This window comes from Ambystoma mexicanum, chromosome 4q (assembly GCF_040938575.1).
Source record: "Ambystoma mexicanum isolate Mex_15411 chromosome 4q, UKY_AmexF1_1, whole genome shotgun sequence".
Lineage (NCBI taxonomy): Eukaryota > Metazoa > Chordata > Amphibia > Caudata > Ambystomatidae > Ambystoma > Ambystoma mexicanum.
In genome coordinates, this window is record NC_090928.1 from 137322739 (window position 1) to 137349627 (window position 26889).

At 48.4% G+C, this 26889-nt stretch overlaps 1 protein-coding gene across 1 annotated transcript in view; it reads right to left on the reverse strand.

The window, feature by feature from the left end:
* The window catches only part of LOC138467549 (maestro heat-like repeat-containing protein family member 1), a 796923-nt gene that overhangs the window by 690731 nt on the left and 79303 nt on the right, over window positions 1-26889 (reverse strand). The window contains exon 2 of the mRNA XM_069607658.1: window positions 9523-9659. The gene's annotated coding sequence lies outside the window, so the exon portion shown is untranslated. The remainder of the gene's footprint in view (window positions 1-9522; window positions 9660-26889) is intronic.

A 26889-nucleotide genomic window follows, 5' to 3' on the forward strand; every position in this document is an offset into this window, starting at 1 on the left:
TTTGCACTTGGCTTTGGGCTTCAAGCGGATCCTCATGACAGGGGGCAAGAACCTCAACAGAATCAGATATAGTAGAGTGGATTATGGAAAGGGCTGTGTCAGGGTGTGAGTCAGCCAAAGGGGGTAGGGGCAGTGAAAAAGTGGCGGCAAAAGTCTCAACTGAAACACGCTTCATGGGTCGGATAACCGAGAATGTAGGTGGCATTCCTGGAGTTGACTTGGCCTGAGGGGTAGAGAGGGTGAGCTGGGAGAAAAGGAGAAAGTGATCACTCCAGGAGAGAGCAGTGGTGAGAGGGATAGAAAGGGGAAGGTCTGAAGAAATCAGAACATCCGCAGTGTGCCCTGTAGAGTGAGTCAGGCCAGAGGGGAGAATAGAGAGTTTGAGAGACTTGCAAAGGTCACAGAAAAGTTCAGAGGAAGGACAGAAAGCATCCAGGTGGATAATAAAGTCTCCAAGAAGGAGAAGTTGAGTGGTCGAGACCAGGAGGGAAGAGGAGAGGTCCGCCCACTCAGGGATGAAGGAGGAGATCTGACCAGGTGATCGAAAGATGGTACGCCACAGGAAGTGAATGGCCATGAGAGAGAGAGCCTGCAGACAAGGAATTCGAAAGAGGAGTAAGCCTTCATAGGAATGACAGAGGCAGGAATCCATTCCCAGAAGATCAGGGCTACACCCCCTCTGGGACAGTTGGATCTGGGCGTGGACCGGATCTTGTAGCCATCGGGGAGAAGAGTGTCAAAGCTCCTGACAGAGCTGGCCGTGAGCCATGTCTCGGTGAGACCGAGCACATCAAGGTCAAATTCCTCCAGGAGGCGGCAGATGTCAGAGGAGTGTTTGACAGCTGAGTGAGAGTTGAGAGTGGCAATATGGAGAAGTTTGCTGTTCTTGAAAGACTTCCGGGGCGGGGTACAAATCAGAGGTACGCACTGCCGAGGAGTTTGTATCTGCTGAACATGAAACTGTACCTGCTTGTATCTGCTGAACATGAACTATAGTAAATATTCCTTACGGAGTGCCGCTGCAAAAAGGGATCACAGTCCGGCACCTGTTAAAGGAAAATGGAAAGGGAAATTGTGTGGGACGCGTGACCCGCCCACACCTTAGAAAGACAAACAATACCATATCATGGTATTCCAGAGTAAAATCTCTGGTTTCTTTCAGCCTGCAATAATGACACAGATTGAAACCTCTGAGAAGCTTGATCTCCCCACCCTGGCCATTAATAATGAGACTCTCTCAGAAAGAAACTCATTTGATTTGCTGGCCATAGACAATAACCATTCTCTCCGTAAGATGTATGTTGGCCTTCAGAGATACTCCTTTGGTAGAGGGGCTGTTTTACCTATGACTTCCCTGGGGATTGATAAAATGATTGGTACACAATTGTCTGCTAGTCTGGATTTACAGCGACTTAACTCGACGTCCTCTGACTCATCAGATTTATATAGTACCAATGAGAGTTTCATGCTCTCGGCGGCCATTACTTTTGCAGAAGCAACTGCAATTTTGACTCCCACATCTTGTGATAACTTGCTCTTGGCTAAAATGGAGTCCTTGTTTCAATTATGTTCTGTAATGGCAGATGAGCAACGTGAACAAAAATATATATTGCGCAAAATTGTAAATGTTATTCTTGCATGTAATGTGGACTTGCCACTGGATACTTCTGCTGATATGTCTAATGAACCTTGTTTACTGACAGTGAACTCTTTTATTCCACAGAGTCTCACATCTAATGACGAGGGGAGCATCCATATACTCCCAACCCCTAACATTTAAGTGAATTTAGACACAATTGAGGTATTAGAAAGGGAGTACCGTATGACGGAAAAAAGTAATCAGTTGGGGCCCGCAACTCATAATGATGTTTTGGTATCATTGTTAGGGTACGGGGGGTGGTGAGGAAGGGAAAAATAAAAACAAATATACCAACAAGAAACAGAGGAACAAGTCAAGGAACATTGATTGGATCTGTGGCTGCTAATATGAAATAGAGTGAACCTCAGCCCGCTGACCGGGCAATACCAGGAATCTGAGCCGATTCAGAGAGCAGGTCTCATATAGGTGTCAATTATATGGTAGACCAAGGGGATGGTATATTCAAACAGGTTACTCTTCGAAGCATCTTGGATAAATGGCTTTGCCCTAGTATAAATGGCTTTGCCTACGGCGCAGAAAACCCTGCTACAGCCGTGGAAACTTCCTGGTACTCGGAATAGGCATGACAACTCAGGCAATGTCATCCATCAGTGTGACCAGGGGCCTGTGTTAGGCATTGCACGGGACAATGGTAATGAGTTAGGTGGACAAGTCCCACAAAACGGTCCCTTGCAAGTGGAGGTACTTGATCACATGGCCCCAATAAACTACAATCACAGCCGACTCTACCAACCCATTCTAACGGGATGGCACATTTTTCTGAACTGGGAGGTTATTCTGCAAATGGGAGGAATCCAATGCCTACCTCGGTAGCAATAGGTAATAATCACACACAGATGTTTAATGCCCAGGAACATTGTCACAATGGACCCCTGTCTGATGAGATGCAGAGATTGTCGCTGCTTTCACAGTCTTTCTCAACTCCTCATTTACCCTCACATTTATTTCCTCATTTGCCCCCATCATTACCATCGTATCAAAGGGGTATATTATATCCAGATAAAAATAATATACACCAGGTTCCCTCCCAAGGTGAATCAGAACTGGATCTTCCATTGGTAAATGGATTAAATTGGAAGAAATTAATCTGAGTGATATGAGCCCACACCTCAATCGTGCTTTCCTCCTAGAACTGTGGAGTAACATTCCAAGATTGAGTGGAATTGCTTCAGATGAAAAACTTCACATAGAACTCCCCACTCCTTACAGCTCGGCCAACCGGGCCCTGATTGAGTTAATCTCACCTGTTGTTTCCACTTTGCTGAGTAGTTGTAATATGGAAATAAATAAGATGGGATACATTCTCACAGTCTGTAGGAAACATGTAATCAGTTCCCCAATCAAAAATACTATCAACACAATGCAGGTCAATCGAGTGAGCCCAATCTTGACTGCTGTAATTACTGAGATGGAGAGTCTACAAGCCTCATTAATGACTCCTACAAATACAGTGAATGGCCAAAAGCGAGTCACATAATGGATACCTTACACGTTGAGATTTGGTAATCATTGATATAATGAAGCCAAGTCCAACATTGATTGTATGTGCTGGAACACCCGGGGATATAGTTTCTTTTTGAGGCATTTGGGAGGACGTGACTACATTATGAAATCTGAGGTATTATGTTGCAAGAGACCTGGCTCACTCATGATTTCCATATTGAAGGGTTTCAAGTTCTGTGTCATCCAGCAATTAGTCTTCTGAGGGGTAATACAACAGGAGGATTAGCCATTGGTGTACATGTCTATCTCACACTGACACCCTTCAACAGTGGCCCCCACAATTCTTACATCTTACCTGCGGTCATCTCCGACACCCTTTGTCTTTGGGTGCCCATACATGTTGTTTGGGTGAACATATATGCTCCCCCTAACAGAAGAGGACACACTGATTGAATAAAGGTGGTAGAGGACTTAATATCCTCCTGGGCTGAACAGTGTCCGAAGGAAAAAGTGATCTTGGGTGGGGACTTTAATTCTCCCACCCTGTATGACCCTCTGGCTGCTACAGATAATAACTGGAGTGGCTATTCCTGCATAGAACCATGAGATACATCTGGAACAGGAAATTTGGAGTGGGGTACACGTAATCACAAGATCTGGCATGTCTTAACATAAGGGGAGGTTTAGGGGGACTCCCTGTCCTACTTGGATGAATTGCAGAGTTTACTCTTGCCTATACTACAGTTTTGCAGACTTTGATACAGCAGGTCGCTTCAGTGAGTTGAGTACTCATCATACTGGATACAGTGATCATGCTATTCTGAAATGGACTACATCGTTGGATAAAATTAGGTACAGCAGAAGTATTGGTAACTGTGTTACGACTAATTCCCAAGGGAACCGTATTCTTTGGACTGGATAAAATCTTAGCAAGTTTCATAAATATGTCCTTGATAGGGAAGTTTCACTTTTAGGCTGGTAGGAATGCCATGATTGGGACTTCAGTGAGCTTATGAGCATACTGGGTGAACACCTTGGGCTATCTTGCAAGTATACTGTTAGGTCTGCTCCGGAACATGGTCCCTTCAATATGCTTATCCAAATTAAAAGAAGGGAATACTGCCATGACACAGCTAGGATCAGGAGAGACATAACTATCCCTACTTCTGAGAAAATAAGCATTGTGTCCAATTTAGCCACACCTTACAAAAATTAGCTCAAAGTCCATACAGCCTCTTTGTCCAATGCTAACTGGATGCTCTTGTTTAAGCTCCTGAGGAGCAATGATAACAAATGGTTTTGGTGCCTAATTAGGCATTGTACTGCTGCTCGGACTGAACAGGGAGATAATGTTGTCTCGGGTTTGGCATGGTCTAATGCAATCCAACCCTTGTTTTTGATCCTGACATCGCATATGATCCTGCGATACTCTTTCATCTGGATGTGGAGCAAAAGTTGGTATTTGATATAGATGATTTAGTACTCATTATTAAGAAACTCAATTACTGCTGAGCTCCGGGACCTGATGGTCTGGCGAACGCTGGTATGAAGGTAAATCCATAGTTGTGGCCGACTACCCTGTCAAAACTGTTATATAAGATCATAAATACTGGTAATATACTGGAGAGCTGGTGGATGACAGTGCTAATCTCAGTCTTTAAAACAGGAGATAGGTGCTGCCCGGACAATTATAGGCTCCTGGCAATGATGGATAGTAGCCTGAAGATTTTTGCAATGTTATTACTGAGGAAAATCAATCCATGGGCTGAAAGACAGGGTCTGCTTAACAAAGTACAAACAGGATTCCGAAAGGAGCATTCCACCAAGCTTAATATATGTGCCATACATTGCTTAATGTCAGAGGCTGCATGTCCTAAGTCAAAGAGACTTTACCTTTGCTTGGTGGACTTCAGTAAGGCATTTGGCACAGTCCCCCGAGCCAGGCTATGGGAGAAGATTTGGGCTTGGGCAATTGAGCCGTGCTTGCTCTACTTCATCAAAAAACTTTACTCAGTCACATTAGCAATGGTACGTTTGAACCAGGAGGGCATTACTAAGCTGCCCATTTCCACTAATAAAGCATTAAAGCAGGGTTGCACCCTTCCCCCCCTTTATAACCTTTATGTATCAGATATGGCCAAGGTTCTGAGAGAAGTTAATAATTTCCCTCCCAAATTAGGGGGTGAACATGTTTCCTGGCTTGGATACGCAGATGATACTGTGTTACTTGACCACACCCCATAGGCCGCCAGCCCTCTATTGATGCACTGCTGGCCTATTCTAAAGAAAATAATCTTTAAATTAATGTAGCTAAGACCAAGGTCTTAATAGTGGGTCATACTACCAGTACTAAGAACACGTTTGTGTGGAAACTTGATGAAGACCCTCTAGAAATTGTAAACAACTATATGTATCTTGGGGGTCTGATGAGGACTCACCAGAATCAATGACATCATTATGCCTATGTTATGGGCAAAATCCTTATAAAATGGCAAGTACTTAAGAGATACGTCAACAGCAAGGGAGGACATAATATTGATGGATTGATCAATATATACAAAACCAGCATTGTCCCTGGTACTGATTCTTCAAAAGTAATTCAAATGACATGGTCAGAGCGTCTGAAGAGCAAATTACTTTGTTCAATTATCCGAGTAGCCGTGTCTGTGCTGGTGCAGGCGCTGAGGCTGGAGTTTGGGTTCCCATCGCTTAGATCATTATGGTTACTAGAGCAAGGCAAATGTGTACTTTTTTTTTTGTCTGATTAATCGTCATCATAATAGATTGTTAGGTCTCTATTTGAAACAGTCTTCTTGTACCCTCTTTTCAGAAATAGAGGCAACCATGACTAATTATTTGTCTGAAATTGGACTTTCTTTGCAAGACTTGGTTACCTCGGCCACCATGGCTGAGGACATGAAAGCCAAAACCATACCATGGGACATAAATTCCAGCCATTGCTACCTGCATAACAAAAAAAATATGCTTCATTCGCAACTCAGAGTTTTTGTTAGAATTCCCCTTGTAGCTATGTAATTAAAGCAGGTAGTCTTGAATTAAAACATTTTATTGCATATTTAAGACTTAACATTCTTCCTAGTAAAGAAAATATGGGTGGCTGGACGAGTACACCCTACAAGGAGTGATTTTGCAGATTCTGTAAAACCGACATGGACATATATATACTTACAGCCTGTGGGAACATGCCCAAATTATATGAGAAAGGCTATGGTTCATTTGTAGTAAACATGGATTTTATTAATACTGATCAATTTAGGAGTACGATATATTATGCTGAATCGACTGTGATTATTGCGTCTGCTTTTTATATATAGAAAAAACCTATGATGGCTATTATAATAGTACCTTGTAAAATTGCTAAATGAATTGTCTTAGGTATCTTCTTACTTTAATTTTTTTAGATGCGATATTTGAATGTATTTATATGTTTTTATGTTTTTTTTTATGTTTCTCTATGTACTTCTGATGAATTTTATGACAGATTTTTGTTACTCAATGTGTTTAAGGTTTGTGATAACCAAATGCACAATAAAAAAGAAATATGTCTGTTTTATTGTCCTGGGCAACACTGTTTTAAAGAGCATGGATGCCCATTTCCTTCACAATTTGGGTATAAAAACCATTAACAGAATTTTATAAGCCAACACTTTGCAGACTGCTATTATTAGTAAGCCCATTGGATAGACCGGGACAGAAATGTCCTCTAAAAGGCCCAGTATTTCTGAAATCAGCACATTTACTTCGTTTATGGGTTTTAACACTTTATGCATGTGCTTTGATTTGTTTCTGGGTTGGGGGTGAGATGGAGCCGTTGGCCTTCCCTTTTCATATAATTATTGACTGTAGGTGATGTTTATGAAGTCGGTTTCTTAATCACTGATACACTAACATCCCAGTCCTTCCAAAGCGTCTTTGATGAACTTCCCTCAGTGCCCCACCAGGACCCACTCAATCAGCACAAGATATTACCCTGCACGGCAAAAGCAATGAAGTCTCTACACAACAGGGACACAGAATATGAAAATACAAATAAATAATACTTCTTGCAGAACCACAAGTTAAGAAGAAGACATTTAAAAGCTTCAAAATCAATTGGTTAAAAGGAAAGTCAATCAATTTAAATACCATCCAGTCAGGAGAGCAAGGAACATTCGACTAACTCAAGGGGCTCCCATAGTCCGTCTCCCAACTCCCTTACTCCTCATGAGAAAACATCCAGTTCAAGGCACAACCGGTTGCTATCAAAATTAGAAGCCCAAATGCTTGGTAGCTTAGCAGCAGAATGAGCTCACACGTTCTCCCTGAAGCGTCAGTGGGTCAGTTCCTTAGGTGGACCTATTGGCACGTGAAGACCTTTGTAAAAACACCCCAGTCCCGGCTGTCCTGGCCTCAGGGCCACTAATCGTCAAGCTGCAATCTTATGGGGCGTTACAGCAGCTCATTATTAACGGCAAGCTATGATGGTTAAGCAGGGGTTAAGCTGCTGCTGTTTTTTTCAAATCTTCAAGATGCATCTAGAGCCCCTTGATGGAGCCTTAGTCCCCCCAATCTGATTCAAAGTTTTTGCAGAGATTTTTCTCCTTCTTAACATTGTTAAGAATCTTAAAATACCTTTTTTCCACTACCTAATTTTCAGTCCGTGCTACAAGCCTGAATTCTAGAGGGGATAGAGGAAATGCTCTTTTTTCTGTTCTTCTGGCAAGTGCACTTAATCCCCTGAGTTCTGTTTTACTGCCTGCTTCTTGGTTGGTGGTGAATGTCTGTAGCATTGGCCTCATCACCATCAATTCATTTAATCTTCACGGCTTCCTTTACACATTCACATTCAGTTTAAGTAATGCTTCCTGACAGTCAAGGCTCTACTCCTGGGCATGCCAATCTTATCTTGCAGTTAAGTTGAATAATGGTGGTGGGAGCAAACTGATAATGAAGGTCATTTTCCAAATTAAATAGGCTAAGTATTATAATTTGTTCTTCTCGAATGCAGTACCAAGAGTTATCACTCGTTTAATAGTAGAGATTTATCTGAAGTTCCAACCTTTTTTTCTATTCTTTTATTGTATTCTTTTTTTTTTCATCTTTTTATTAGAATGTTGACATTTTTGAAATTGTACCTATTTTATTCTTCTACTGCCCTTATGGTTATGATGTACTTGAACAAAAATGTACAGGGAATAAAAGTAATTTAATTCTGAGTGGGGCCCACAATAAATGAATGGACTACAAGTATACACTTGCCATACATTCCTAGACCCCTCACAGAACACACAATGTGCCTCATTATAAGTATGGCTATCCGGATATAAGGGTGCTGGTACCAACGTACCTGCACCCTTTCTGGACTGCCATACTACAACGATGCCGGTAGGGGCCACCGATCCCCGACAGGCCTGTCCTGCCGGGAGTTCTGCCCCTACTGGCATTGTTTTCACGGATGCACCGACATCGTTAGCCACGGTGCTGGTGCTTCCGTGTCCCAATTTCCATGGAGTCCTATGGAACTCCATGGAAATGGGTACTAACCGTTACCGCTGCCACTTGTGATAACCCGGTGCCACCGGGATATCTGGCGGAGGTAATGGTGTTACGGGGTTGGCGGCAACATGCAGGTAGCACCGGTGGGTTACCACCAACCTCGTAATGAGGCCCAATGCGACCTTTCTAGCATGCACAAAGGAAGTGGGCCTGTAAGTCTCTCAGAGACCCTTTCATGACAAATCGTTTTCTTCTACGTCCCCGGTACATGAATCCCTATGTAGAATTAACTACAGACACCTGATCAAATCATTATCATCTTCCCTAGTTTCCATCAACATGAGCTATATATTTATCTCAGATCACTCTCCAATTTCAGTGGTCATTTAATGTAATGATATACACAAGGAAGCTAACTAATGATGATTTAACATAGACCTACATAAAGATCACTAATGCACAGAAGGTTTTTGGTCCTTCACTGGCAAATTCTTTATGTTTGATATCATGACTGACTCAGGTTCCTGAAACAATACTTCAGAGACATTCAAGATGGCTTAAAATTGACAACATTACCCCCCCAAAAAAACACAAAAAATGAGGGTAGGAGAATGGAGCCATAGACAGGTAAAAGGAATAGGCATTACTTCACAAACCCCTTGTCATGGCCCTCATCACAGTCACACATATCAGACAAGCCACACAGATGCAGATTCTTTGAACAAGGTGGTCACCTCAGGGCACATGCAGGGCTTTTGAGACCACTAGGGCCACTGACAGGAACTCTTGCAGGACATACATTGGGCAATAGGTCAGGCGTACATCACTGGAGAATGCAGAAGGGAAAGGACTCAATTCTCATTGGCCACTTTGTATAGACCTGTACATAAGAGGACAACCCTGGTATTTTAGTGACAACTTACCTTCTTTCTTTCAATTCAAGCTCTCCAGAGCAACCACTCTTCCTGTACCACTGGCACCACCATTTTGTTTACAGCTTTCGAAGACAGCTTCAGCACTACCGCTCAATCATAGTACCGTTCCCAGAACCTCCCAACATCTGCAGCAGCAAGAAAAGCAATAAATAAACCACATGATGAGTCTCACCCTGTGTACCTCTCAACATACTTAATGGAATGTACAATAATCATGAACTATTCCTAGAAAACCATAATTAAAACTGCACTCATCAAAAGCTAATCTCAAGGCAGCATTAAAACTTCATTAATAAGCTCCTTTGAGAAATTGTATGGGAAGTTGTACTCCTCAGACTAGGCTTATCGGACCGCAGTGAACTATTACTTCAACACCCTCCACCTAGGCAAAATCACACCCTAAGATAGTGAACATCTGAAAGAGGAAATATCTGAGGAGGTAGAGGCAGTAATAAAATATCTTCCATCTAATAAAGCGCCGGGACCGGATGGATTCCCAGTGGGTTTCTATCAGAAATACACCCAGAAACTGAGCCCCAGACTAGCTGAGCTTTTCAACTCTATAGGACGGTGGGAATAGTGACACAATCAATGATGGAGGTGAAAGTAGTGGTATTCCCTAAACCTAACTAAGACCTGCCGGCATGTAGCTCATACCGTCCTAAAGCCTTACTGAACCTGGATGCTAAGATCTTTAAAGGGGTGCTACCAGCTAGACTCACACCCCTCCTCCTGGAGTTGATAGATACAGACCAATAAGGTTTTATAAAGGGACATCACACTTGGAATAACACTTGCGAGTGGCACACCTAATTGAGATGGTGGGGGGGTGAAGCGGGAACAGCCACTGATACTAGCACTTGATGCTGAAAAGGCCTTTGACCGGGTGGAGTGGTCTTTCTTGATGGAAGCTTTATATGAGATGGGTCTGGGACCTAAGTTCGTACTGAAGGTGAAGGCGAATTACACAGACCCCTCAATGAGGCTTTCAATTAACTTCCACTTGTCCAATAAGATCTCCGTCACACGCGGCACAAGGCAGGGATGTCCGCTGTCACCCATTCTGTACGCAATGTATGTAGAACCACTCTTGGCTACAATTAGGAGTAACACAGCGATTCAAGGTATATGGTCCAGGGGGGAGGAACATAAAGTGGTGCCCTTCGCAGATGACATGCTGCTGACTCTGAAAGAATGTGACACCTCTCTTCTGGCCCTGGTTCAGGTCATGGAAGAGGTGGAAAAGGTTTCTGGGCTAAGAATCAACCATACCAAGTCAGAGCTCTTGTGGCTGGGGCCCCATAGTCTCTGTAACCGGCAGGCCACATTGGCAGGGCCGTTCAACTTGGAAAAGGGCACCGTTGCCTACCTCGGCATAAAACTGACATCACTGATCTCCGAACTTTAAGAAGCAAAATACCCGGCACTCCTAACTAAAAACAAAGCAGAGCTCAAGGTATGGACCCCCCTACAAATCTCCTGCCTGGGGAGAATAGCTACAATCAAAATGATCATACTGCCAAGACTATTATATCCTTTCCAAGTGCTCCCCATTGCAATACCAAAGATGTTCTTCAGATTGCGTGATAGAATCATATCTCAATTCATATGGCAATATAAAAAACAGAGACTGGCTATGGACACCACGATGGCCGCCAAACTACGAGGTGGACTGGGACTTCATAAAGTACTATGAGGCAGCTCAACTTAGAGTAATAAAGGAATGGGTCTCGGAAGATAGAACTAGGCAATGGGCAAGGATGTATTGCGCACTGGCAACGATGCAGCTTGCAGGGCTTTTATGGCTAGAGAGACAGGATCAACCCCAAAATATCAGGCATAGCCAGATACTCATCGGCAACGTGTAATGTTTGGGATTGTCTCCGATTGAAAGGGTACCTGTCATCGTGGTCCTCTCACTTCACCCCGCTCTACAACAATCCACAATACTCCCCCGGCACGAGACAGGGGATATTCCGAAGATGGAGGGCAAAGGGATATATGAAAGTGGTGAGACATGGTGGGGTGGGGTGTTATGAAATTTGATGAGTGTAAGGCCACTCCAGACCTGACTGAAAGAGATAGGTTGGAATATTACCAATTACGTTAATGGCTGATGCAGCCCAATATCAAAATGGCAACAGCAACTATCCTCACTCCATGCGGGAAATTCATAACGACGCACTCAGGGGATAAACAACTAATCTTGCACCTATACTCACTCCTAATGGGGCAGGGACATAATTCTATATGGTCATACAATAATAGATGGGAGAAGACATTGGGGGAAGCAATAGCGAGACCAAATTGGGAACATCTTTGGTAGGACATTACCAAACTTACGATATCCATACAGACGAAACAAATCTGGTACAAAGTCATGTTCCAATGGCACTATACACCAGAAAGGTTAAATAGTATATACCCAAACACATCCCAAGAATGTTGGAGAGGGAGCTCTGGGAAGGTGGACTGGAGACATGTTTGGTGGAAGTGTCCGGCGTTAGAGCCTTTTTGGGGAGAGGTGATCAACCAAGTACAGCAGATGATCAAAGGCCCTCAAAGGTACACCCCTAAAGAATGGCTGTGTGGGATAATGGACCCTGAATTGAAAATCCCCACAAACCACCTACGAAAAGCCTGTATGGTTCTAGTGATAGCGGCTTGGCTTGTGACTGCTAGGAAATGGAAACAGCGAGCCTGCCCCCCAACTAACATTGAATGGCTCTGTAAAATATGAGGCATTGTAGCCTTGGAATTGTTAACATATGGAATCCAAGGAGAAAGGGACAAATTCAGGAACCATGGGGGCGAGATATTGGACTTTCTTGAAGGGGACTATGTGCAACAATGGTGCCTCCAAAACCTGAACATTTCGAACATATCGTAATGAATGGGAAACTCAAAAGTACTACTCTATGTATACCCAACTATTCTGACTCAGACTGTGTGGAAGGAGGGAGGGAGAAGGTGGGTGGGGTTGTTAGTAAAATCATCTTGAAAACCAATAAAAACAAGTTAAAAAGCAAACGTTATCAATCAAGCCTAACCCTAAGGCAAAATTCAGACTGAATTGATCAGAAACAAATCCAGAAGTTCAAGGCAGCATTAAGACAATATAAATCAGAAATTAATCTTAGAAACCTAATACAATGCAGCACAGGAAATGTAAAAGAGGTGAATGTTGGGATGGTGTCGCTATCAACAACTGCTAACTGAAAAATAAATCCATCCCAGCGCTGGTAAGGTAAAGGCTCTGACATTGTGATGTGTGAGAGGTACCATTGTTAATTTTAAACACACATTAAATTCAGTAACCCATTTAAATATGGTTGCCAGGATACGCTTCATTGGGTGAAGGCTATTTAAGAAGCGTGTGCTCTTATATAAGGATTAGTAATGTGTTGTACTCATGCTTATATTTATTTACACAAAATACGCCCACATAACTGTGATCGAGAAGACAAATGATAAGTAAATAAATTACTGTGTACTACAGCGGACTGCTAGACCCAGTGAAGCAGCTGTATCATTTTCAATAGAGAAGGCAGCAATGATAACAATGGGTTTCCCCGTAGTTTTGTACGTGGAGCACTCACTCTTCGCAATACTAGAGAAGTCAAAATCAACGTTGACAATTCAAAGGTCCCCCGGATTTGAGGTAATGTTGACCAACCTAGCAATTGAAATAGTTAGATGTCACGTGGTAAACCCAGCAGAATTTATAGCATAACCCAGTGAACAGGGAGAGTACGTTCACGGCTGCACATCCTATATGGACAAGTTGTAGGGGAACACCAAGATGAAGGAGGAAGCAATAGAGGGAGGGGACTTGATCTTTGTTGATGGTTCATCTGCAACACGAGATGCAGGTATATGGGTGCCGCAGTGGTGTGCCACATAAGGGGGGAGTTTTGCATTTGTTTGCAGGAACGATTCCTGGCTCACTACTCAGGACAGGTGGCTGAATTGGTGGCCCTAAAAAGAGCTTTAGACATGTGAGAGGGGCACACGGTCAACATATTCTCCGATTCTACCTACGTCACCTCCACAGTGCACTCAGGGTTAGCAAGATGGGAAATGAAGGGGTTCAGCAGAAGTGATGGGTGCCCTGTCCAGCATGCACAGTTGTTGAAGCAGCTAATTGGGGTATTGCTAGTCCCCATAGAGGTAACAATAATAAAGAGCTGTACCCACACAGGCGGTCAGGATTTTATTTCCCAAGAGAATTAGATGGCCGACAAAGCAGCAAAAGAAGCGACCTACCTGCCTGAAGGGACTACCATATTATATCTGGGCACAACAGAGAAAGTACCTATGATGGTGCAAGGGTAAAAAAGGACCAACTGAATCATTGATACAACTGAATCATTGAATGCTCTGCCCATTGTTCAGCTATTTGAAATACAAGGAGTAGCACCTCAGGAAGAGAAGGAGTTCTGGGACATTGGGAGTGTTCTCTTTCTCCCACCTACCTGTTATGGAGACAAAATAGCACAGAGGAGCCAGTAATGACCAGAAATTAACTGAATGTAGCATTAGAGCAGCTACACTTCCTGGCCCACGTGTCAAAGAGTAAATGTAAGGGCACCTGGCTATGCCCTGAAAAACCCAGATGGGCGTAGTTAAGTAAACAAAACAAAATTTAAGAGTGAGAGGTCACACCAATCCAATAGTTTAACACATATGAAAGTCAATAGAAGCACATGTTTTTGACTTAATGTATTTAATAACATATGAATGACAAAAATATGGGGATAGAGTACCCAGGGATATTGGGAAGACAATACAGGTAAGTATAATCCAGTGGAATGGACTGGGTTTAAATGAATAACAAACAAGTTCTGCTGATATTGGTGAACATGTGCGCAACAGTTGTTAAAGAGCACACCATTGTGTATGTTGGTACTTAGTTTAACCCTGTTGTAGCCCTCTTGTTCCCATATTTTGTCCACCCGTTCCTCTATTATTGCTGCAAAAAAGCTCTTCATATCCCCAATCGCCGGCTGTCTCCTTCTTAAGTGTATCTATCCACGTACTCGCTCCCGCCTTAAGGGAGGGCAAGCTGTAGATCAAACTGTCTCTGTCCATTGTCCAGTGTGCATCCCCCTTCCCATTCTGTAGTAGGGACATTTGGCTTGTCCGGGTCCCTATGTTCCATTCTCTTCTATTCACTTTTGTCATCCCTATCATTGCTTTTCTTTGGTGGAGGATCATCGACCAGTGCATGCTCCTTTCCCCTGTTTCTCCCTGCTTCCTTTGCTTCTATCTCCTCTGCGTCTCTGTCCCCTAGGGGTCTTCGTCCTCCATGCTAACTACTACTTCCTCCTCCTCTGTTGAGACGCTGCACTCTTCATCAAGTGTGTCCATCTCTTCCTCCCCCTGGTCAGACTTCTCTTTATCCAATTCAAATGTTATCTTTGCTGATATCCATCCATCTCCTCCCCCAAAGGTCCCCTTCTCCTTTCTCTGCACCTCCTTCTCTATTACTCTTTCCGCTTCCTTGAACAGCATATCCAGCTGTCGCTGCCTGCATTTTTCTATGTTTGATAGGTATTTTTGGTCACCCTTTTCTTTTTGTTACCTGGATATGCCCTCCTCTTTGAGTCCCCCCTTACTGGGAAGATGCCCCAAGGGTTGGTGTACCCTGCGGCAGGTTTTAATGTTGGATACCAATAGGGAGGGGGTGGAACGCTGGGAGTTCTGTCATGTCACTGTTTTGTCTGTTTGCCCTTCTTTTTGGGTTCTTTCATTCTCTGTTCATAGAGCTTCCAAAGCCCTAGAATATTTTGCCTGCACTTGAGTTTGGATCCTTTGTATATCGCCAGCAGGTATGAGAACATATGTTCTATTATCCTGATATCGAACGTTCCCTCCTCAGCCATTTGTGGAATTGAATATTGTTTGTATATTACTCCCAATGTCTGAGAACAAAATAATGCACAGTGGCACCCTCGTGGTTTTTATACGTGTGTTATGAATCAAAGATGAATGTTTTTACCAGTGTTTATTAACTGAGTATCTTCCTTTCCCAGTGAGTGGCCAGGAGCCTGGCTCACTGACCTCGAAAGTATTGGCTGGACCCATCTACCAGCGACTACAGCCTCCTGGGAATGGTGGGTTTGCAATATTTCTCCAGCATGCTGCTAGGGCTCAGTGCTTGAGAAATTCATGTCTGCCCCGAAATACGGGGTCTGTCAGTGTGAAAACTGAAGTGGCTTACTTACCTGCCGCCTGCAGCCTGTATGTAATTATGGCTGTTGCATGGTTCATATTCTACTGTGCTACCCCTGCTGCCTGTTGCCGCTGTCCCAGGGTCTCTATCCCCCCAGCCACCTCAAGCCACCTCCTGGGTGCTCCCCACCCCTTCTTTGTTCCGGAATGTCATCAAGCCGCACCTGCACACACAACACGAGTTAACTGGTGCAGCTGTCAATGATGTTCCCCCCCATCTTGGGATGCCCCCTCCCCTTATTCATCATTCCCACAACTGATAAGTGCGCCCCCCTTGACTCTACCTTTGTTGCCTGCGTTGCTTATTAGATTTAATGTGAGGTTTCGTCATCACTTGCCCTCTCTCTCACTTAGAACTCCTCTGAAATTGCCTTCAGAAAATTCGGTAAATAAGCAAAATAAACAAGAAAGATCACCACTCTCTGTACCACTGTGATCCCTACCTATTTTGTTTAACTTACAAACCTTCACACATAAAGGACACCTTGCAAATACTTTACTTTTATCATTCATGGGAGGATGTCATTAATCAACCCTTACAAAAAAGGTGTTTTTATTTAATCTTTCCTACTTTTGAAGATCATCCATGCCTTCCTATCTGAGGGCATTTTAACTTTGTCTACTTTGTCTCCAAAGGTAGCATTAGGTGTACCTTTAAAAAAACATGTAAGCTTCTAATTGGGTATCCAACTTTATACCTCACTCAAACCACACCCTTTCTGAGAACTCATTGAAGTGTTGTTGCTTTCTAACAGGTCGCCAATATAACATAAATTAAATTCTTAATTGTCCAATAAGCACTTGCCTAAGCTTACACTTTGCAAGTTTGAATCATGCAACAAAGCAAACTCAGCGCTTCATCCTTCCGGGTTTAACTAACGAAGTACCATTAAATTGGGTAATAATAACGCCTGTCTATACAGCACTTACACATGGGAAGAATCGTACATGGGGCACTCTATGGGAAAATTACTATTATTAGTCTTATTATTATTATTATTATCATTATTATTATTAGTAGTAGTAGTAGTAGTAGTAGTAGTAGTAGCGGCATTCATCACCCGTTCCAGGGGCTGGAACAGGGATGAAGGGCTTTAGAACCCCGGGTTGCCAAAGCGATAACCTGGGGTGCTAAAAAAAAGGATTTTCCTTCCTACAGCGGGAAGCACATGATGTCCCACTGTAGGAAGGAACATCCTTTTCCAAGAGGGCTGCCATAGAAAGAGAAGAAGGTCTCCATTTGGTGCCGCTCTTCCCTTTCCATGGTGGCGTGCGGGAGGCAAAGGGAAGGAGCGGATGTGGCGGCAGCACCCACAGCTGCCAAATTAAGGTAAGTAGGGGAGTTGGGGTGTGAAAAAAATGGGACTGTGAGTGGGGGGGAAGATGGCGGCAGGGAGAGCCAGCCATCAGGTGGCTTGGAAAGTGGGTTTGTATCAGCGGTTCAAGCCTGCGTTTCTAGCCACCTGATTGGCTGGCTCCCCAGCCCAAGGTGCTAATGATATCTTGTTCATCCCCACGAGATTATGTGGATTCTTCTTGAACTGGTTTTCATCTGAACTCATTGAAAGAAGCACATTCGTGAAAATCAAACATGAAACGCCAGAACACATCAACCCAATCTTGGTTCTTGGAAAATCAAGAACTGGGTGGAGTTCAGTCAATTACCTACCTAGGTGCTCAGATCAGCTGGAACATGGACGAGAGAGGCTGAATGACTGCAATCAGATCGAAGAACAGAACATTGACAACAGTGGCTCGCGTGTTCAACAACAAATACTGTAAATTTACCATAACGCCTATTATCACCTTCTATAAACAAAAGGTCATGCCTATTGTCACCTATGGAGCAGAATTTCTAGAGGAATCTCACTTGTGTACGAGCGCGATATAAATAAAATATCATATCATATCAATCAGCACTGAACCTTTTCAAGGAACTTTTGGAACATCATAGAAGGTGTGTTTTAGAAGAAAGTACTACAGCTTCCCATGAGCAACCCGATTGTATCAGTATGGTTTGAATTAGGATTACATTCAATTGTGCCATGGAAATCCTTATCGTTCTATCGCAAGTGTATAATGCCTGATGATCTACTCCCATCTCAAATCCTATCCCCCAATCTTAACAGTGAACATGATTGGATGTGCATGAAGTGGAAACATTCCTGTCAGGCCTGGTTGCAACATCTGGAAATCATTGAGGATCTGCTAATAACAAATCCATAAAAGACGAAAAAGATAATCCAGAGACAGGATTGAATCCACACTCAATATCTATGATCCACATACAAATGATCAACTACCCTGTTGTATGAGAGAATATTTATTTAGCCAAATTCCAGAGCACTCAATTAAGAGACTTTTTCATGAGAATACGGCAGAATGTTCTAACAACAAGAGAGGTTCTAATGTTTGCTGGCGTTTATGCCAAAACAGGAATCACATTGAAACAGTAAAACATTTATTGCTGCAATGCACGGCCATAAAGTTACTTAGGACACACGTTTTGCTGGAATTTCTCAAAGGTCTAAAAACAGCTTCACTTGAAGAATGCTGGTCCAAACTCATTTTTGGAGACCATCGAGCCATGCCAATCGCTGTATGCAAATTTTTGAAGTAATTCTTAAATTGATTGAGAATAAGAAAGTATGAATTTGTATCTTAAATGTATAGTTTTAACACAACGGCTCTGAAAGAAGATCAACATGAAATGAAATGGAATGCTGATAATTTGTTTTCTTTTTCCTTTTCATGAAAAGTGTGTACCAAACTAAATCATGTACTACATAAAAAAAATGTTTTGAGGCCCTCAAATGTGGTGTGCCATAAGGTTTCATTTTCTCCCTTGTTCTTTTGACCTTTTAAGTATGCCACGTCTTGGCAAGTAATTATATCAAAGAGGAAGCTAAACAGAAAGGTAATGGCTGGATGGTTTAGAATTCATTTGAAACCTTTGGCAATTGCTCTGGGCATCCATCCAGTCCATCATTCTTCACCTGCCAAGCCATTACAGAAAGGGGAAAGATCATATGCAAATCCGGCCGGGTCCCACCCCAAGGAGCAGTTCAGCCAGAACTGCTAGGTTACATCCCTTCTGTTTGCTGTTAGTTGGTCTGACTTATTAGGGCTCAGTAGGCACTGTGGGAATTTTGTAACATGATATGAGATAATTAGAACACCTTTTAATGATTTAACCTCTAACAATTAATTCAACCCCCTACAGACAAAAGTGCATTGTGACATTCACAGGGGCTCTCTGTACAGTCCTGGGCAGAGGTCTCTGGAGTAAAGTAAGACATGTATGGTGCATATAGATCTTTCACACCATGGCATTGTCATGAGTAAGCCTAAATCCACAGTTGATCAAGCATTGACCTTCATTAGCAGAAGAATACAATGTAGGGAACATAAGCAAAATGCAACAGAGCAGACTTGTCTCGTTAATAATGCTGTCAGGCAATAACCTTTTGGTAACAAAATACATGTGCTTCCAGCAATTAGCACTATGAGGTGGCTTATGACAATGAAAGAGGAGAATCTGAAATTCCTGAAGTGAAATATAGCTCTTCAGGTCATTGGAGAAGAAAACAATGTCAATTGAAGGGAGTTCTGCTTCTCAGTTCTTTAGGCTATGGGGATTCGCACACCCTATTCCCAATCTAACAGTCTCTCAGGTTTAAGGGTTTCTCACTTCCTCTACTCTCTCTGCCAGTCCGTTGGGCATAAGTTCACGGTTCCTTCTTGGGGAAACAAGTACAGTTATAAGAAGTGAGGAATTGTTGAACATTTTTGTGAAATCAGGTCTAGCTTTTTCAGGAGGTAGAGGCAAGGAGCCTGGACTAGCCAACCCTACTCACATCATGCACCCTTCAAAAGCAGGCATCTAGCGCGATAGTAAGTGAGCAAGTAAGCACCAAGAGCATTTTTCTGTGCCATCGGGGATAAAGAGCAGGTGATTGTTTTCTACACCTTTCATGCAGAAACTGGGCCCATCATCACTCATAAGTTCCGAAGAATACCCCTCTGTCCTAAATACTTGTTCCAGAAAATGTTTAATATCCTCTGATGTTACATGTGCAACCAATTTTATCTCTGGCCATTTAAAGAATAAAATCTACCATCACCAAAACAAAATGTGCTTTCTTCCCCAATGGTAATTATGGGCCCAACACATCTATATTTAGGTGTTGCCATTTCCAGAAAAGAAAGGGAATGGGTGTAATCTGTTGTTTAAGAACTTCTTCTGAGTTACAGCATGGCCAAAAATCCTTAGCTTGTCTTTCAACAAAAATATATAACCCAGGTCACCAACATTTCTCCCTCACTTTCCTCTTCATCCGTGTAATACGTGAGCTGACCACAACAATCTCAGGATGGATCAACTGGTGCCCTCTTATTGGTAAATTGTCTACCAAAGATCACTTACTGCGCATTCTTGACTAGATTGACTAGATTTTGCTCCATTAGAAAAGTTAAGAACACAAGCCACTGCCTCCTCCAAATCCATGTCCACCTCCCTGTTATTCGTGAACAAAATCTGCAATCTTATTTTGAGCCCATGGTACTTAGTGAAGCTACTATCTGAAAGTTGAGCTACTATCTCTTCCTTATTTCATAGTAAACCTGCATCCCTGATGGCCTTTATAGAATCTTCTTTCAGTTTGTACCCCGCCCATTTATCACATGTCCTACATGTTCCACCTCTTTTGCTCTGTATTTAAATGTTGTTATCTCTCTGGTTACCCCTTTTCTTTGAGTCTATTCAAGACTGCATGATCTAATGATACGTCGCTGTGTGATCCAAAGTTGTAAAGGTGTCAGCTTCACAAATGCAGTTCAACATTTCTGTGATAACAGGTGGCAGAAATCAGTTAACTAAAATGTTCTTATTTAAGGGGCCGATTCATGGAACAAACGTGCGCTGAAAATCTACGCGCAAGCAGGCGCAAGCAGGCGCAAGCGGACCAAAACAGGCGCATGCGCACGCGTGCGATTCATGGAAGTCCCTGCGCGTGTACACCCCGGGATGTGCGCCAAACCCGTGCATGGCGCACAAGTCACTGCAACATCCCGAAAGGCGTGCGCGACGCGCAAAGTGAAAGCGCACAACCTCGGCGCATACACCAGAAAGTGGGCGGGACACGGGGCGTAACGCGCAGAATGGGGAACAACGCGCGAAAATAAGGGCGTAACTGGGGATGTACTGCAGGGAAGCAGACGGAACGCCCACACGCACTCGAACCACACGTATTCATGGAATCGAATAGGGCAAAGCCACGCACAGCCAAAGACACGCACAAGCCGAAACACGTCCGCCACACGAAGGCAGGCGGTAGCGTCCCTGCGCATTACAAAAGTGGCAACATACAGCAATTGGGCCTGTGCGAGCGGGCTATGTGTATTTCAGGGGTTCGCGTGAACTTTTTCACGCGATCGGGCCTGGGGGAGCGGGCTACGTGTATTTCAGGGGTTCGCGTGAAGTTTCTCACGCGATCGGGCCTGGGGGAGCGGGCTACGTGTATATCAGGGGTTCGCGTGAAGTTTTTCACGCGATCGGGCCTGTGGGAGCGGGTTACGTGTATTTCAGGGGTTCGCGTGAACTTTTTCACGCGATCGGGCCTGGGGGAGCGGGCTATGTGTATTCCAGGGGTTCGCGTGAACTTTTTCACGCGATCGGGCCTGGGGGAGCGGGCTACGTGTATTTCAGGGGTTCGCGTGAAGTTTCTCACGCGATCGGGCCTGGGGGAGCGGGTTACGTGTATATCAGGGGTTCGCGTGAAGTTTCTCACGCGATCGGGCCTGGGGGAGCGGGTTACGTGTATATCAGGGGTTCGCGTGAAGTTTCTCACGCGATCGGGCCTGGGGGAGCGGGTTACGTGTATTTCAGGGGTTCGCGTGAAGTTTCTCACGCGATCAGGCCTGTGCGAGCGGGGCACGTGTATTGTGGGGGTGCGCGGGAAGCAACACACGCGATCGAGTGGGGTATGTGTATTTCGGGGGCGCGCGGGAAGTGACACACGCGATTGAGCGGGGTACGTGTATTTCGGAGGTGCGCGGGAAGTTACACACGCGATTGAGCGGGGTACGTGCATATCGGGGGTGCGCGGGTAGTTACACACGCGATTGAGCGGGGTACGTGTATTTCGGGGGTGCGCGGGAAGTTACACACGCGATTGAGCGGGGTACGTGTATTTTGGGGGTGCGCGGGAAGTTACACACGCGATTGAGCGGGGTACGTGTATTACGGGGGTGGGCGGGAAGTTACACACGCGATTGAGCGGGGTACGTGTATATCGGGGGTGCGTGGGTAGTTACACACGCGATTGAGCGGGGTACATGTATTTCGGGGGTGCGCGGGAATTTACACACGCGAATGAGCGGGGTACGTGTATTTCAAGGGTGCGCGGGAAGTCACACACGCAATCTCATCAGGGTACGTGTATTCGGGGGTGCGGGGGAAGTATCCCACGCAACATTAGCAGGGTACGTGTATTCCAGGGGTGCGCGGGAAGTTCCACACGCAATTCCATCAGGGTACGTGTATTCCAGGGGTGCGCGGGAAGTACCACACGCAATTCCATCAGGGTACGTGTATTCCAGGGGTGCAAGGGAAGTTCTGCACGCAATTCCATCAGGGTACGTGTATTACAGGGGTGCGCGGGAAGTTCCACACGCAATTCCATCAGGGTACGTGTATTCCAGGGGTGCGCGGGAAGTACCACACGCAATTCCATCAGGGTACGTGTATTCCAGGGGTGCGCGGGAAGTTCCGCATGCAATTCCATCAGGGTACGTGTATTACAGGGGTGCGCGGGAAGTTCCACACGCGATATCATCAGGGTACGTGTATGACAGGGGTGCGCGGGGAGCAGCACACGTGAATTGCACGTGTGGGTCCTCCCAAGTGTTCCCTCTACACCCTCCATTGCCCCTGCAGGTGGCTCACACCACAGGGGCCTACCCAGCACATGTCATGCAGGCACCCCATCCACCATGGCCATGCCCACCAGCCAACCCACATGTCAACTTGCACTACTGCCCACCAACGCATGTCCCCCTGCACCCCCAGCCACCAGGGGCACCCTCCACCAGGCCCCCACCCATGTCTCCCACCACCCCCCAACAGTGCAGGGGCACCCTCCACCAGGCCCCCACCCATGTCCAACTCATGTCTCCCATCACCCCCAAACCCAGCAGTGCAGGGGCAGCTTCCAACATGCCCCCACTCATGTCTCCCATCATCCCCACCCCCCAGCCACCAGGGGCAGCCTCCACCAGGCCCCCACCCATGTCTCCCACCACCCCCACCTCCCAGCACTGTGGGGCACCTGCCAGCAGGCCCCACCCATGTCTCCCACCACTCCCACCGCCCAGCCACCAGGGGCAGCCTCCACCAGGCCCCCACTCATGTCTCCCATCACCCCCAGCACTGTGGGGCACCTGCCAGCAGGCCTCACCCATGTCTCCCACCACCCCCACCCCCCAGCAGTGCAGGGGCAGCCTCCACCAGGCCCCCACTCATGTCCAACTCATGTCTCCCATCACCCCCACCCTCAGCATTGCAGGGGCAGCCTCCAACATGCCCCCACTCATGTCTCCCATCACCCCCACCCCCCAGCCACCAGGGGCAGCCTCCACCAGGCCCCCACCCATGTCTCCCACAACCCCCACCCCCCAGCAGTGCAGGGGCACCCACCACCAGGCCCCCACCCATGTCTCCCACCACCCCTACCCCCCAGCAGTGCAGGGGCAGCCTCCACCAGGCCCCCACCCATGTCTCCCACCACCCCCACCCCCCAGCACTATGGGGCACCTGCCAGCAGGCCCCCACCCATGTCCAACTCATGTTCCCCACCACCCCCACCCCCCAGCACTGTGGGGCACCTGCCAGCAGGCCCCCACCCATGTCCAACTCATGTTCCCCACGACCCGCATCCCCCAGCCACCAGGGGCAGCCTCCACCAGGCCCCCACCCATGTCTCCCACCACCCCCATCCCCCACCCACCAGGGGCAGCCTCCACCAGGCCCCCACCCATGTCTCCCACCACCCCCACCCCCCAGCCACCAGGGGCAGCCTCCACCAGGCCCCCACTCATGTCAAACTCATGTCTCCCATCACCCCCACCCGCAGAAGTGCAGGGGCAGCCTCCAACATGCCCCCACTCATGTCTCCCATCACCCCCACCCCCCCAGCCACCAGGGGCAGCCTCCACCAGGCCCCCACCCATGTCTCCCACCACCCTCACCCCCCAGCCACCAGGGGCAGCCTCCACCAGGCCCCCACCCATGTCTCCCAGCACCCCCACCCCCCAGCAGTGCAGGGGCACCCACCACCAGGCCCCCACCCATGTCTCCCACCACCCCCACCCCCCAGCAGTGCAGGGGCACCCTCCACCAGGCCCCCACCCATGTCTCCCACCACCCCCACCCCCCAGCCACCAGGGGCAGCCTCCACCAGGCCCCCACCCATGTCTCCCACCACCCCCACCCCCCAGCAGTGCAGGGGCACCCGCCACCAGGCCCCCACCCATGTCTCCCACCACCCCCACCCCCCAGCAGTGCAGGGGCACCCTCCACCAGGCCCCCACCCATATCTCCCACCACCCCCACCCCCCCAGCACTGTGGGGCACCTGCCAGCAGGCCCCACCCATGTCTCCCACCACCCCCACCCCCCAGCCACTAGGGGCAGCCTCCACCAGGTCCCCACCCATGTCTCCCACCACCCCCACCCCCAGCAGTGCAGGGGCACCCTCCACCAGGCCCCCACTCATGTCCAACTCATGTCTCCCATCACCCCCACCCCCAGCAGTGCAAGGGCAGCCTCCAACATGCCCCCACTCATGTCTCCCATCACCCCCACCCCCCAGCCACCAGGGGCAGCCTCCACCAGGCCCCCACCCATGTCTCCCACCACCCCCATCCCCCACCCACCAGGGGCAGCCTCCACCAGGCCCCCACCCATGTCTCCCACCACCCCCACCCCCCAGCCACCAGGGGCAGCCTCCACCAGGCCCCCACTCATGTCAAACTCATGTCTCCCATCACCCCCACCCGCAGAAGTGCAGGGGCAGCCTCCAACATGCCCCCACTCATGTCTCCCATCACCCCCACCCCCCCCAGCCACCAGGGGCAGCCTCCACCAGGCCCCCACCCATGTCTCCCACCACCCTCACCCCCCAGCCACCAGGGGCAGCCTCCACCAGGCCCCCACCCATGTCTCCCACCACCCCCACCCCCCAGCAGTGCAGGGGCACCCACCACCAGGCCCCCACCCATGTCTCCCACCACCCCCACCCCCCAGCAGTGCAGGGGCACCCTCCACCAGGCCCCCACCCATGTCTCCCACCACCCCCACCCCCCAGCCACCAGGGGCAGCCTCCACCAGGCCCGACCCATGTCTCCCACCACCCCCACCCCCCAGCAGTGCAGGGGCACCCGCCACCAGGCCCCCACCCATGTCTCCCACCACCCCCACCCCCCAGCAGTGCAGGGGCACCCTCCACCAGGCCCCAACCCATATCTCCCACCACCCCCACCCCCCAGCACTGTGGGGCACCTGCCAGCAGGCCCCACCCATGTCTCCCACCACCCCCACCCCCCAGCCACTAGGGGCAGCCTCCACCAGGTCCCCACCCATGTCTCCCACCACCCCCACCCCCAGCAGTGCAGGGGCACCCTCCACCAGGCCCCCACTCATGTCCAACTCATGTCTCCCATCACCCCCACCCCCAGCAGTGCAAGGGCAGCCTCCAACATGCCCCCACTCATGTCTCCCATCACCCCCACCCCCCAGCCACCAGGGGCAGCCTCCACCAGGCCCCCACCCATGTCTCCCACCACCCCCACCCCCCAGCACTGTGGGGCACCTGCCAGCAGGCCCCACCCATGTCTCCCACCACCCCCACCCCCCAGCCACCAGGGGCAGCCTCCACCAGGCCCCCACTCATGTCTCCCATGACCCCCACCCCCCAGCACTGTGGGGCACCTGCCAGCAGGCCCCACCCATGTCTCCCACCACCCCCACCCCCCAGCCACCAGGGGCAGCCTCCACCAGGCCCCCACCCATGTCTCCCACCACCCCCACCCCCCAGCAGTGCAGGGGCAGCCTCCACCAGGCCCCCACTCATGTCCAACTCATGTCTCCCATCACCCCCACCCCCAGCAGTGCAGGGGCAGCCTCCAACATGCCCCCACTCATGTCTCCCATCACCCCCACCCCCCAGCCACCAGGGGCAGCCTCCACCAGGCCCCCACCCATGTCTCCCACCACCCCCAGCAGTGCAGGGACAGCCTCCACCAGGCCCCCACCCATGTCTCCCACCACCCCCACCCCCCAGCAGTGCAGGGGCACCCACCACCAGGCCCCCACCCATGTCTCCCACCACCCCCACCCCCCAGCAGTGCAGGGGCACCCTCCACCAGGCCCCCACCCATGTCTCCCACCACCCCCACCCCCCAGCACTGTGGGGCACCTGCCAGCAGGCCCCCACCCATGTCCAACTCATGTTCCCCACCACCCCCACCCCCCAGCACTGTGGGGCACCTGCCAGCAGGCCCCCACCCATGTCCAACTCATGTTCCCCACCACCCCATCCCCCAGCCACCAGGGGCAGCCTACACCAGGCCCCCACCCATGTCTCCCACCACCCCCATCGCCCAGCCACCAGGGGCAGCCTCCACCAGGCCCCCACCCATGTCTCCCACCACCCCCACCCCCCAGCCACCAGGAGCAGCCTCCACCAGGCCCCCACTCATGTCCAACTCATGTCTCCCATCACCCCCACCCCCAGCAGTGCAGGGGCAGCCTCCAACATGCCCCCACTCATGTCTCCCATCACCCCCACCCCCCAGCCACCAGGGGCAGCCTCCACCAGGCCCCCACCCATGTCTCCCACCACCCCCACCCCCCAGCCACCAGGGGCAGCCTCCACCAGGCCCCCACCCATGTCTCCCACCACCCCCACCCCCCAGCAGTGCAGGGGCACCCACCACCAGGCCCCCACCCATCTCTCCCACCACCCCCACCCCCCAGCAGTGCAGGGGCACCCTCCACCAGGCCCCCACCCATATCTCCCACCACCCCCACCCCCAGCACTGTGGGGCACCTGCCAGCAGGCCC